The 12,288-nt window shown below is 41.8% G+C and overlaps 1 long non-coding RNA gene across 1 annotated transcript; it reads right to left on the bottom strand.

Annotated features, from left to right (window-relative positions):
• Positions 1 to 3,016: 3,016 nt before the first annotated feature.
• LOC129713722 (uncharacterized) lies at positions 3,017 to 10,382 on the bottom strand. Its single transcript, XR_008726275.1, has 3 exons — positions 10,233 to 10,382; positions 7,057 to 7,427; positions 3,017 to 3,040 (listed from the first exon to the last, which is right to left on the bottom strand). It is a non-coding gene; the product is annotated as an uncharacterized LOC129713722 (long non-coding RNA).
• Positions 10,383 to 12,288: the final 1,906 nt, after the last annotated feature.

Raw genomic sequence — 12,288 nt, 5'->3', positions numbered from 1 at the left:
TCACTCATGACTATTCCTCCGACGATGCTACGCCTTGTCCGCTGAGTTACTCCAGCTTGGCGGTCTATCCTTCTAATGACTTCCTTTTTTGCTTCACTCCAAATACCAGAATTGGAGAAATTACGTGGGCGACCCCAATGGTCCCTCAACTACTACAAATCGGACAGCAATTGCACTCTAATAACTGCAAGTGTTTAAAAGTTATTTAGCCTGAAAAGTTCTTTGAGTGGATTTATTAGTGATTAGAGTTAATATTTATAGGCCAGTGGTTCTGTGATCACTTGCAAGGGAAACACCTTACTCCATTAAATGTTCAGAATCCTTAAGGACTTCTATTTGGGTTTATTTCAAACTTGGTTTGAGCTAGAATTTGGCCTTAATCTGTTTTTCAATAGAGATAATTCCACTCTATCCTGTAAATCTTTTTGCACTTCCCTCCGATATCTCTATAATGTGGAAATGAGAACTATTTAAGATGTGATCCAACTAAGGCTCTGTTATTAGTTTACAAGGCAGTGCAGAGAAACTCCATAAAAACGGCCAGTCGCCGTTCTCGGTGTCTGTCCACACAAGGGTAACACCGTGAAGTAAAAAATAGTACTTTGTAAAAAAAATTCCAACGCAATCTCAAACTCATCCCTGTTCTGCATAACCTTGGAGATGATTTAAGATGCAATAAAATGTCATTATTTAAAAGTCAATAAATAGATTTTCATTGTCATCACATCCACCATCAACAGATGCTCGAGTCACGGGTGTTAATAATTACACTAATGCAGCCAACAGCACAGCAGTGGTGAATCAGCAGCAGAGCAGTTGTGAATGGCACAGTGACTGTGACCCACCTGATGGAAGCTCAGCCTCTGAACAACTGTGTCCTTTTTGTGATGGATCCTCTCTCACAGCCAGTGAGCCCTTGAGGTTCACGCAGGTCTTGGATACCTGTTCGTTATACACCTCGACGGCACCGTGAGAGAAACAATATATAATTAACATTAAGGAATCAAGGAAAAAAAGTACAAACTAGCAATAAAACTCATGCTCTACAACAATGGTTTTCAAACAAATAAATAGCTTAAAAAGAACCAGAAATTACTGTGATAATATATTCATGTTAAGGAGGGCAAGGGTAACAGCCTGGCCAAGGCCCTGAGCAGATGCTAAAGTATACACTGCAATGCACAGGAGCAGGTTTTGATCACTATGTGGAAACATTCTAAAAAATAAACATTTTAAAAATAAAAACCTTATTTGTTATATTAATTAATGTTTTATTTTTTTTAGCACACATACTTACCTAAATAATACTCCCTAGTGTTAAGTCAAAACGGTTAGGTTATTTTGTTTAGTTTTGTATTCACAAACATTTTTAATATCCATTTGTTGAAGCAGTTATTTGCTTGTACTGTTTCCATTCGGGCATTGCATTTGGTAGATTGTAGAAAGCCAATAGATGGAACACCTTAATTCAAGACTGCGAGTGATTCAGATTATTCAGTTGTCTGACTCTTTAATTCTATGTCCCAGATTCCATTCTAGCTTTTCTACTGTTAGACACTGACATCAACATACACTGGAATACCGTCTCATCCGATTTGGGTCATGCATCGTGTAATATTAACTCTTTTTTCTTTCCAGAATTTTAGTACTTGCAGTGCTGCTTACAATTCCAGCAGCGCATGTTTTTCTCATCCATTGTCTTCTTTCGTTCTATTTCTGTTCATCTTCTATTTCCATTCATGTGATTAACATGGTTCATTAACTTGTCCTCAGCAAATATCATCACCTATGTATCATTCACCTCTGTCCACCCCCAATACCAGATATGCCCTTTCTTTTCTCCAAACCCACCCCTTTTCTCCACAACTTAAATTTGTTTCAATTCTTTATTTTCCTGATATAAAAGTCAGATGACTCGAATCATTAACCCTGTTTCAATTTCCACAGACTCTGCCAAACCCAGAGTTAATTTTCAGCATTTTTTCAGTTTTATATCAGATTTATAGTTTTTTTTGCTTTACACTTTCTTGCAATCAAGTTTGTCAAGATGCACGTTTTCTTGCAAGAACTTTTCTGTCACTGTCATTTTGTGCGGGCAGCTGGAGGCATCACAGCAAATTACACTCACACAGGTTCACAACAACTCAACTTCCCTATGGTTACATTACATCTAAAACAGTTATCAGAATATTTTGACTTCTTTTGTAGCGGGTTCTTGTAAATACTTGTGGAGATACTTGGAGTAATTTGCAAGTCATTTTATTCGGAATCCAATAACTGCTGCTCAGTATTTGCCAGATAAATTACCTTTAAAAAAAAAAAATCCCAAATGAAATGATTTCTTTTAATTCCATTGTGCTTAAATGTTTGGTAATAGTTGGCCATTTCACAGTCACACAGCAAGAATGATGTGTGCTGGAATTGTTGATGGCCTCAGTTTGAATGTTACCATGGATTAAAGCGTGAAGGAATCACATTTCATCATATTCAGATGATTTTATGGTGTAGAAGGGATAGGCCGATGACACACATCTATCTTCAATCTTCTACTGGAATGACAGCAGAGCTTCCAGAGGTCTACCTGCTTTCACCCATAGAACTGGGCAGAGGCTCGGCATTCCAATCTGGAATACAGAAATCCAGCCAAGTCCCAATCCCATAGCATTTGTCTACACTGGTATCCAGCAAAGGCAAAAAATCTCCCAGCTGAATTAGTATCTTCTCGTTCTTGCTAACAACTCCTGAACAGAGAAATGGTGTGTGTGCTTGTAATTTAAATAATAAATTGAAATAATATAAAATATTAAAGATTGAAAAATACTCTACATTACTATATTAAAACGAACAGTTCAAATTTTGTTTCTAACTTGCCCTCCAAAATACGAGGGACAGCAACTTCACAAATTTCTCATCTTTCATTTGTTCGATTCTCTCGTAGAGCGTGCTGCATGGTGAGGTACATCCTCTTTGAGGCTGACTCCACAGCTGCCCAACATCCGTGTGGGTCTTGCCAGATATCCTGTTGCACCATAGGCAAAGACTGAAAAATGAAAGATATACTTGAAACTCTTCATGTAAGATATTACGGCCGTTGCATGTAGATAGAAACAAGCATAGGTTTTCAGAACATGCTGTCGCCAGTGTCGGTCCTCTTTAGTTTACAAATGTATTTGGGGAAATAGAAATATTTTCACCATCAAAAATTAATTCACAAATGAATTTGACATGTTTGGTTGTCCCAATTACACTTTCTGTCGCCAAATCTAATGCAAGATCATGGGCCCCCAAAAGATAAATTGTTTGTTATTCTACTGATGTTGATTAGATCTGCTAGATATTTCAGCAATATATTTTTAGCACCAGAAATATTTGTTTAGGCTAATTCAGCAACAAGAATTGCAGCATCTGTATCTGTAAACATGGCTAAAAATTTAGTAATCCAAAGGCAGAATCTTGAAAGTCTGAAATAAAATTTGGAAAATGCTTAAAAAATGCCTCTGTGAAAAAGTTATTGACCCATTAAATTTTCATTCTCTTCAGAGAACCTGCCTGAATGACTCTTGGATGTAGTTTGAATCATAAATCTGGCCCTCTCAAAAATATTTGTTGCACCACTGAAGTAGACATTTAATTATGCTCTGGAAAGAAGCTTGAATCTTCTGAAGAAGACCCAGAAAGCTACTGTCTGAGGCAGCACAGCTGAAGAAATTCATGCCTAATCTGAGTTTCTTTCGAAGTTACTCTTGTCTGTCTCAGTTGAATATTCATTAAAGGTCAGAAGAAGGCTTCAAATCCAACATGATACTCTGTTTCAAATGAGCAACACTATACAGTCATACAATAGAAAATGATAAGAGGCACACTCAAAACAAAGATAATATTGTATGGTCAGCAAAGCATACACTGTGCAAATTGGTACCTGCTTTCCCTGAAGCTGCTTGCTCATGAACTTGCAGGTTACTTTAGATTAATGAACTCCATCACATTTCAATCTGCTCAAGTGAAACAGCCCTTATAGATTCTACTTTGGAGACGTATTTCATCAAGCAATGGAGAAGAATTGCAACCAGTGATATTTGTGGCTGTAAATCTGTTTCATTCTGAGCTTTCACCACATTTTATGCTTATTGTGAGTAATGGATAGCTGGTCTACAAAATTTGGTTAAAATTGTATCCCTCTGGGTGGAAAGTTAGAATTAATAAGGAATAAACTTTGTGCTACTTTGACTGAAGCTATCAAAACACAGGAGCACAAAAATACTTATGTCACTAGTGGACATGCTATACTGCTTAAACTACTTTCAGACAGTAATCTTTTCCATCATAATGTTGCCTCAGGGCTGGTAAATATAAAGCAGGACTGTGGGAAAGGGTTAACATTTGATTGCAGTCCCAAAATTCCAGGATTAATGCAAACATATTTATATTGCTGATCATTGACAGACCTGTATTACCAAAATTCAATCATCTAAACTGAAACAACTTTAACCTAACTGAGTTTAAGTTTTAAAGACTAATGTACCTGACATTTTCAAAAGGCCTCCATGTTATCCTCACATTTTTGATGCATAACACAAGGCATTTTTACTATTTAATTGACTTAAAAAGGGCAGTTTCTCAAATGAGAGGAGTAAATGACAAATCTTGTTTTAACAAGCCCGCCAAGACGATGCTGATTCCCATTGATATATGGCATATTGAGGAACGACAGGAAATAGAGGTTGGGCCATGGCTTTAAGTCGCTGTTTAGGAGATTAGAGAAGATGACGATAAAAATTAAAATAGCCACATAGGATACAAGTTCAGTAACAACAATTTCCCGCATCAGCTGAATGAATGTATCCACCTCCAAATGCCAATTTCGGAGTAATCAGAGATAGAGATAGAGGGCAGAAACAAGAGAAACTGGCAAAGCAGAATAACCATATAACAATTACAGCACAGAAACAGGCCATCTCGGCCCTACAAGTCCGTGCCGAACAATTACTTTCCCTTAGTCCCACCTGCCTGCACTCATACCATAACCCTCCATTCCCTTCTCATCCATATGCCTATCCAATTTATTTTTAAATGATACCAACGAACCTGCCTCCACCACTTCGACTGGAAGCTCATTCCACACCGCTACCACTCTCTGAGTAAAGAAGTTCCCCCTCATGTTACCCCTAAACTTCTGTCGCTTAATTCTGAAGTCATGTCCCCTTGTTTGAATCTTCCCTATTCTCAAAGGGAAAAGCTTGTCCACATCAGAATGAAATGGATCCAAGAGGGAAAGGGTAATGGAGGGAGAGATTGAGAAGGGGGATGGTAGACAAGTGATGGAAGGCAGAGAGGATACCAATTTAAAATCCAAGAGACAGAAACTCCATTCAAAATGCAAAAACATGTCATATGAGAAATGAGACTACAGATGCTGGAATCTAGGACAAAAACAATGCTGGAAAGGGTTGATTGGGAAAACATGTTTGAAGATGAAAGGACTTCGTGCAAGCAGGATTTTATTTAAAGTAAAATAGGGAGAATTCAATTACAACATGTTAAAGTGAAGGGCAAGGCTGGCAGCGTGAGGATCTCTGGGTGATGATAGAGGAAAAGGGGAATCCCAAGAGATTGTACAAGTATATTAAGGGCAAAAGGATAACTGGGGGGAGAATAGGATCAACATTGTCGTCATGTGTGGAGACAGAGCAGATGGGCGAGATGTTAAATGAATATTTCTCATCAATACTTATTCTCAAGTAACGTAGGAGGCTGAGGGGGGACCTTGTCGTGGTATATATAATTGTGAGGGGCATAAGTAAGGTGGATGACACACTGTGTAGTTAGAGTGAAATGCAGCAGGTGAAGACGATAATAGGTGTTCCTTAAGTGTCATTAATAAAAGTACCAGTGGTTATACTATTATTCAGGTAGTGCATGAAGCAATCTAAGCACCACTCAATATGGCAATGGTTTACTCAGCTGTATTCACTTAGTGCCCTCAGTATTTTAGTCTGATTTCCAAAGATTTTCCAACCCCGAGGGAAATGGCCCAGACACACTAACAGGTCAATTGCAAGACTTCTGTAAATAACCACAAAGAATTTAACTTATTCTGGTATGTAGGAAGGAACTGCAGATGCCGGTTTAAACCGAAGATAGACACAAAAAGATGGAGTAACTCAGTGGGACAGGTAGCATCTCTGGAGATGCTGCCTGCCCCGTTGAGTTACTCCAGCTTTTTGTGTCTATCTTCTTTAACTTATTCTAGACCATGGAGCATTATACTATATAAGTTGTGTAGAAGAGACCATTATCCTTGGAATTAAAATGAAAAAATATCACATTTGGCCTCTCTTACAACACATGATGTTGTCAAATAATAAAGATGTTTAGAGTACAGTAAGAAATATATACAGTGCAGAAACACCGTCACAAATTGTTCACATCAAAAAAGTATCTGTAGTTGTATAAATTGGCTTCAGCTGGCTAACTTCACTCAGTACAAATACAGCTTTATTGCAACATTGGAACTACATTGGTTCAATGCTTTCAACCGTGTGCGGACGTGGCGTCAAAGGACGAGAAACCGAAGCAAAGAAGTCGAAGTCAAATAGCCAAATGGAAACGAAGTCGAAACGCCAACAAACCGAAATGGCGGGACGCTGAAAAGTTGCGTCGGCTAAAAGCAAACTCACCGAATGGCCGCTCTGCCAAAACGCCACCTAACTGAAAGGCTGCGTCGCCTACAAGCCAGCTAACCGAATGCAGCTCTGCCGAAAAATCAAATAATGGCTCGTGTGGGAAAATGACCCCCACCCTCCCGTCTCCACCGGCCAGTGATGTGATGGACGCGGGGGTCTGGAACAATCGCTGACAAGTCCCCCTCCCCCCCCCCCCCGCCGACGTCACGTCCGTGATTTGTCCTTTCGGTTCGTTGGTGTTTCGGCTTCATATGCTTTTGGTTATTTGGCATTTCGGCTTTGTTTCCATTCAGCTATATGGCTTCAACTTCTCGTCCTTCGACGCCACGTCCGGGTACTGCTTTCAACCAATACCTGCAGCTTTAACGCTTACCCGAGCAATTGTATCCATTCAAAACTCCTTCCAAAATTTGTTTAGTTGTGAACTCAAACACTTCTTGTTGGGTAGAGTTTTCATTAAAAACTCTGTCAAACACGAATTTCAGGTCTTTCCTTTTCCGACATGTTATGCCCCTATCTCTGAACTTAGCTCCTGAAAACATGTCATTAATTTCTTCCTTTGGATCAAAGACCAGGACATTTTCATCCACCATTTGTGTAACAGCATGGCTTTCGGTTTCCAATTCTCGATGATTCTGAGGTCTGATCCGGACAACTACAGTCACATTGCCTTCTTCCTCCTGTGGCATGATTCACATTCACAGGTTATGGCTCTTCTGGACCCGTTTCCTCTTGTTCCTGCAGCTGAAGCAAATATAATCAAATAAGAAACTGGAATATATTTTAGACAATAAATGTACTGGACTGGATTTGATCTGCTTAGGGTCAGTCAGCATCTGCCCCATTTAAGCCTTTTGCATTGAGCTAGTCCCAGTCAATATTGAGGAAGTTATAGTCAGCCACTAAAACTCTCTTCCTTTACATCTATCCATAATCGGGGAGCATATATGTTCCCCGATCTCGCACGTCTATAGTATAATCCCATTACAGTGATGGCAACTTTATTATTTTTGAGCTCAACCCAAATTGCCTCGGTGGACAAACCCTCTGATATGACCTCTGAGTACCGCCGTGACAGTCTCGTTGATTTGTAAAGCAACCCTTCCACCTCTTTTACCTCTGTCTGCAGAATGCACAATTTGTCAAAAAGAATAAATAATTCTTATACAAAATTTGGGGGAGTCCAGAACCAGGGGCCACAGTTTAAGAATAAGGGGTAAGCCATTTAGAACGGAGACGAGGAAACACTTTTTCTCACAGAGTGGTGAGTCTGTGGAATTCTCTGCCTCAGAGGGTGGTAGAGGCAGGTTCTCTAGATGCTTTCAAGAGAGAGCTAGATAGGGCTCTTAAAAATAGCAGAGTCAGGGGATATGGGGAGAAGGCAGGAACGAGGTACGGATTGGGGATGATCAGCCATGATCACATTGAATGGCGGTGCTGGCTCGAAGGGCCGAATGGCCTACTCCTGCACCTATTGTCCATTGTGCATTTATAAAACAGCAATACCATAGTTAAGCATCCCTAGGATTTTTACAAGACAAGGCCACATGCTTCTTACATATGCATGTTTCTAAGCAAGCAGCTTGATTAGACCCAAGATGAGTGTCCTAAAATGAGGTGCGTTGCCGAGGTTTCAGAAGGAATTTCAGAAGCTAAGACTTTGGGGAAAGGAGACAATGATGAGGTAATAAATATCAGGGATATGCAAAATGCCAAAATTGGAGTAGATAATTGGGTTGCAAAGCTGAAGGAAATTACTGAGAGGGAATGAGGTAATGGAGGAATTTAAAAGGAGTGATGAGAATTTTAAACTGGAAACATTTTAGGTTCAATCATTAACAAGTGAATTGGGGGTGTATGATTTAGGAAATGAGCATAGAGATTTTGGATGGCATTTATGAGTATGTGCTTATGAGCTCATGCTTTCTAGTTTCACAAGGTTTACCGAGCCAGTGGGATGCCCAGGAGATTGCTGGAATAGTCATTCAGAGGTCAGAATGCCCGAGAAGAGAGTAACAGATGCGTCAAGCTTAGGTGGAGATGAGGTGGACGCATTGAAGTTATAGCAATTAGTAGGATATAGAATCAAATACCAAGCTCAAGGAGATTATAAACAATCTGGTTCAGCTGCAGACAGCACACAAGAGAGGGATGAAGTGGAAAATAGATCTTATGAAATAACACATTGGTAGAGAGCAGATTGTTCAGTACTCACGATGGAAAACACAAATTAGGAAAACACAAATTAGATTCTTTATGATAGGTTAAAGTTCATAAACATTACTGCCAATATTGCACAACCAAATTGATCAACTATGTGCCTAATTTTGTTTTAGAAATTAAGCTTAATTCTTAATCACATTTTTTAAATTTTGAAATCTCAGAACTCAGAAGATCTCAGGAATGAGTGGGTTAACAATTTGACGGCACCGGGCCTGTACTTGCTGGCGTTTAGAAGGGCGGGGGATGGGGGACACCTCTTTGCAATTTACCGAATAGTGAAAAGCTTGGATAGAGTGGATGTGGAGAGGATCTTTCCACCAGTGGGAGAGTCTAGGACTAGGGCTAATAGCCTCAGAATGAAAGGGTACTCATTTAGGAAAAAGATGAGGGGGAATGTCTTTAGTCAGAGGGCACTGAATCTGTGGAATACTTTGCCAAAGAAGGCTGTGGAGGTCAGATCAATGGATATTTTTCAGGATATTATGAATAATTTAATTTCAATAGCTGCCTTTCTGTAGGCTGCAATCCAAATTCTATATTTGAGAAAAACCTTCAAAAAAAAACCCTCAAATTAAAATTATGCAAAGCCCGTATCAGAATGTGGCTCAGTGTCATATATTCTGTTGACAACTCTCTGGTGAATCGCTTTGGGGCACTTTACGATTCTTAAAAAAACCTCTGAAACAGTACGTTTAGGCTAACCAGGAGAAAGAAACTTACGGATGCCCAGTTCTGCCAAAATGGTGATAAAGTAACTACGTCCAGGGTTCAGGGTGGAATGAATTATCCACAGATGCTCCCTGTCCCTCTGAGATACACATTTGTGTTTATCTTCAGTGTAAACCAGCATCTACAGTTCCTTCCTACCCGCATTTATTTAGTTTTCCCAGTTTAATGTTCCCAGCCGAATGGCGGCGTTAGAGTCCGTGTTTGAGGATAATCGGAGCAGTGGGGGTCGGGGCGTGGAGGGGGTCGGGGGTCGGAGCAGTGGGGGGTCGGGGCGTGAAGGGGGTGAGGGGTCGGGGCGTGAAGGGGGTGGAGGGTCGGGGCTGAGGGGGTCGGGGGTGTGGGGGCGTGGATTGGGGGGGTGGGGGTCGGGGGCTGAGGGGGTCGGGGCGTGGAGGGGGAGGGGGTCGGGGGTGAAGGGGGCTCGGGGCTCGGGGCGTGGGGGGTCGGGGTGGTGGACCCTGGGCAGAGGGGACCGAGGGGGCCGCAGGCTCCGGCCTTTAACGGAAGGCAACCGACCGTCCTGCGGCCTAACGCACAGGCTCCGCCCGCCCGTGGCCTCCCCGCCAGCAGGCAGACTCCCCTTCCCTCAGTACCTACCGAGCGCCGACCCGACTACAGTTTCTAGCCCGGCCGCAGAGATAGTTTTCTATATTATTTTCTCCCAATTTTCTCTCTGAAATCGGTTTAAATTTCCGCGGGCTCGCACCGCACATGCGCTTTAGGTCGACAGCCACAACAACGGCGCATGCGCCAGTCACGGACCCGGCACCGGAGGGGGGGCTGCGCGTGCGTGTAAGGGAGGGCGGGAAGAGGAAGCGTCCCACCAGGACATCAATGCACAGTAGGTTGCTCATCTGTTTGACAAATTACATACTGCTTGGTTTAATTTCAGACCCTGATGAACATGTTCCAGATGGTGCTTGCATTTTAACCCTCATTAATATTGAGGCATCTCAGATAATGTAATATTTAATAAACTGGTGATTACTGGTGTGCTGGAAATCAATGCACATCCTTTGAAATTGATTATTCAACAAATGTGGGCATTTACTTATCTTTCTGTTGCTCACTTCATTTATAGAATTAGCATGAACAGATAATATTGTTCTATAACCATTATTAATTATAGAATACATTTTGGATGTTTACGAGATTCACAGTGTAGGTAATTAAAACAGGCAGAGTAACAGGTTGGATACCAAGAGATGCAGGCATATTTTTAGTAATTCGGCACAGCAACAGGCCCTTCGGCCCACCGAGTCTGTGCCGACCACCCATCCCACAGTGGCCAATTAATCCACTGATCCGCATGCCTTTGGGATGTGGGAGGAAACCAGAACACCCACACAGTCACAGGGTGGACGTGCAAACTCCGCACAGACAGCGACTGAGGTCAGGATTGAATCTGGATCTCCAGCATTGTGAGACAGCAGCTCTACCTGCTGCACCGTGTCGCCTTTTTGACCAGGCTGTGTTTATATCTCATTTCCAAATGCAATTACTAATTTTACTTCCCCTTTCTTTGGCAGCCCAAGAAAGAGGAAGTAAAATTGACTTGGAAGTAGATCTGGCTTACACTCCAGTTCTCAGGTGCGGGGGATACCTGCACGTGATTTATTTTAACAGTGGGAGGATTATGTTGCATCAACTATGAGATGAGAGGGCAAGTTCTTGGTCCATTCAAATAATACCACACATGAGTACAATGGATCCTCTTCTGGAGCAGCACACAGAGAGCTGCCAGGTTCCAGCACCATCTTGCAACTTCCACTTCTCTGAAAAGTTTGATCCTGGCCCAAAGAGATACACAATTTCTTACATGTGTTCAAGAAGGAACTGCAGATGCTGGAAGATCGAAGGTACACAAAATTGCTGGAGAAACTCAGTGGGTGCAGCAGCATCTATGGAACGAAGGAAATAGGCGGCGTTTCGAGCCGAAACCCTTCTTCAGACCCTTACATTCTTACATTCTTGCTTTAAGGACGGGTGTGGTGACGGCACATGATGGGTGAAGTAGGGATGGGGCTGGCTCATCACTAACGCCCACATCCACCGCCCACACCACCACCAACACCCACCGCCAACACCCATAATGTGTCGAACATAATGCCAAGACCAATTCTTATCTACCTGAGCACAACCCATATCCCTCAATTCCCTGCATATCCATGTGGCCGTCTAAAAGCTTCTTAAGCACCACTATCGTATCTGCCTCCACCACCACCACTCTCTGTGTAAAAAAAGTTGCCCCGCACATCTCGTTTAAACTTTGCCCCCTCTCACCTGAAAGCTATGTCCTCTAGTATTTGTAATCTGTACAGCTAACTTGGTTGATAAATACAGCACCTGTATGAAAGGAAGGATATTTTGCTGTGTGTATGTGGTATTGTGCGCAGTTTTGGTCTCCGAATTTGAGGTAGGACATTCTTGCTATTGAGGGAGTGCAGCGTAGGTTCAACAGGTTAATTCCTGGGATGGCGGGGCTGACATATCAATCAATCAATCAATCAATCAATCAAGCACTTTATTCATCCCCGAGAGGCAATTTAAAAGGGCGCATTACAGTAGCTTTTAAAAAAAAAAAAAAGACACAATCAACGAAGAGACAAACATTCAAAGCTACTCTCTGCACCAACCGGTCGACCGCACGAGC

Source organism: Leucoraja erinacea, chromosome 37 (assembly GCF_028641065.1).
Source record: "Leucoraja erinacea ecotype New England chromosome 37, Leri_hhj_1, whole genome shotgun sequence".
In the NCBI taxonomy this organism is placed as follows: domain Eukaryota; kingdom Metazoa; phylum Chordata; class Chondrichthyes; order Rajiformes; family Rajidae; genus Leucoraja; species Leucoraja erinaceus.
This window is presented reverse-complemented; position numbering and strand designations above follow the sequence as displayed.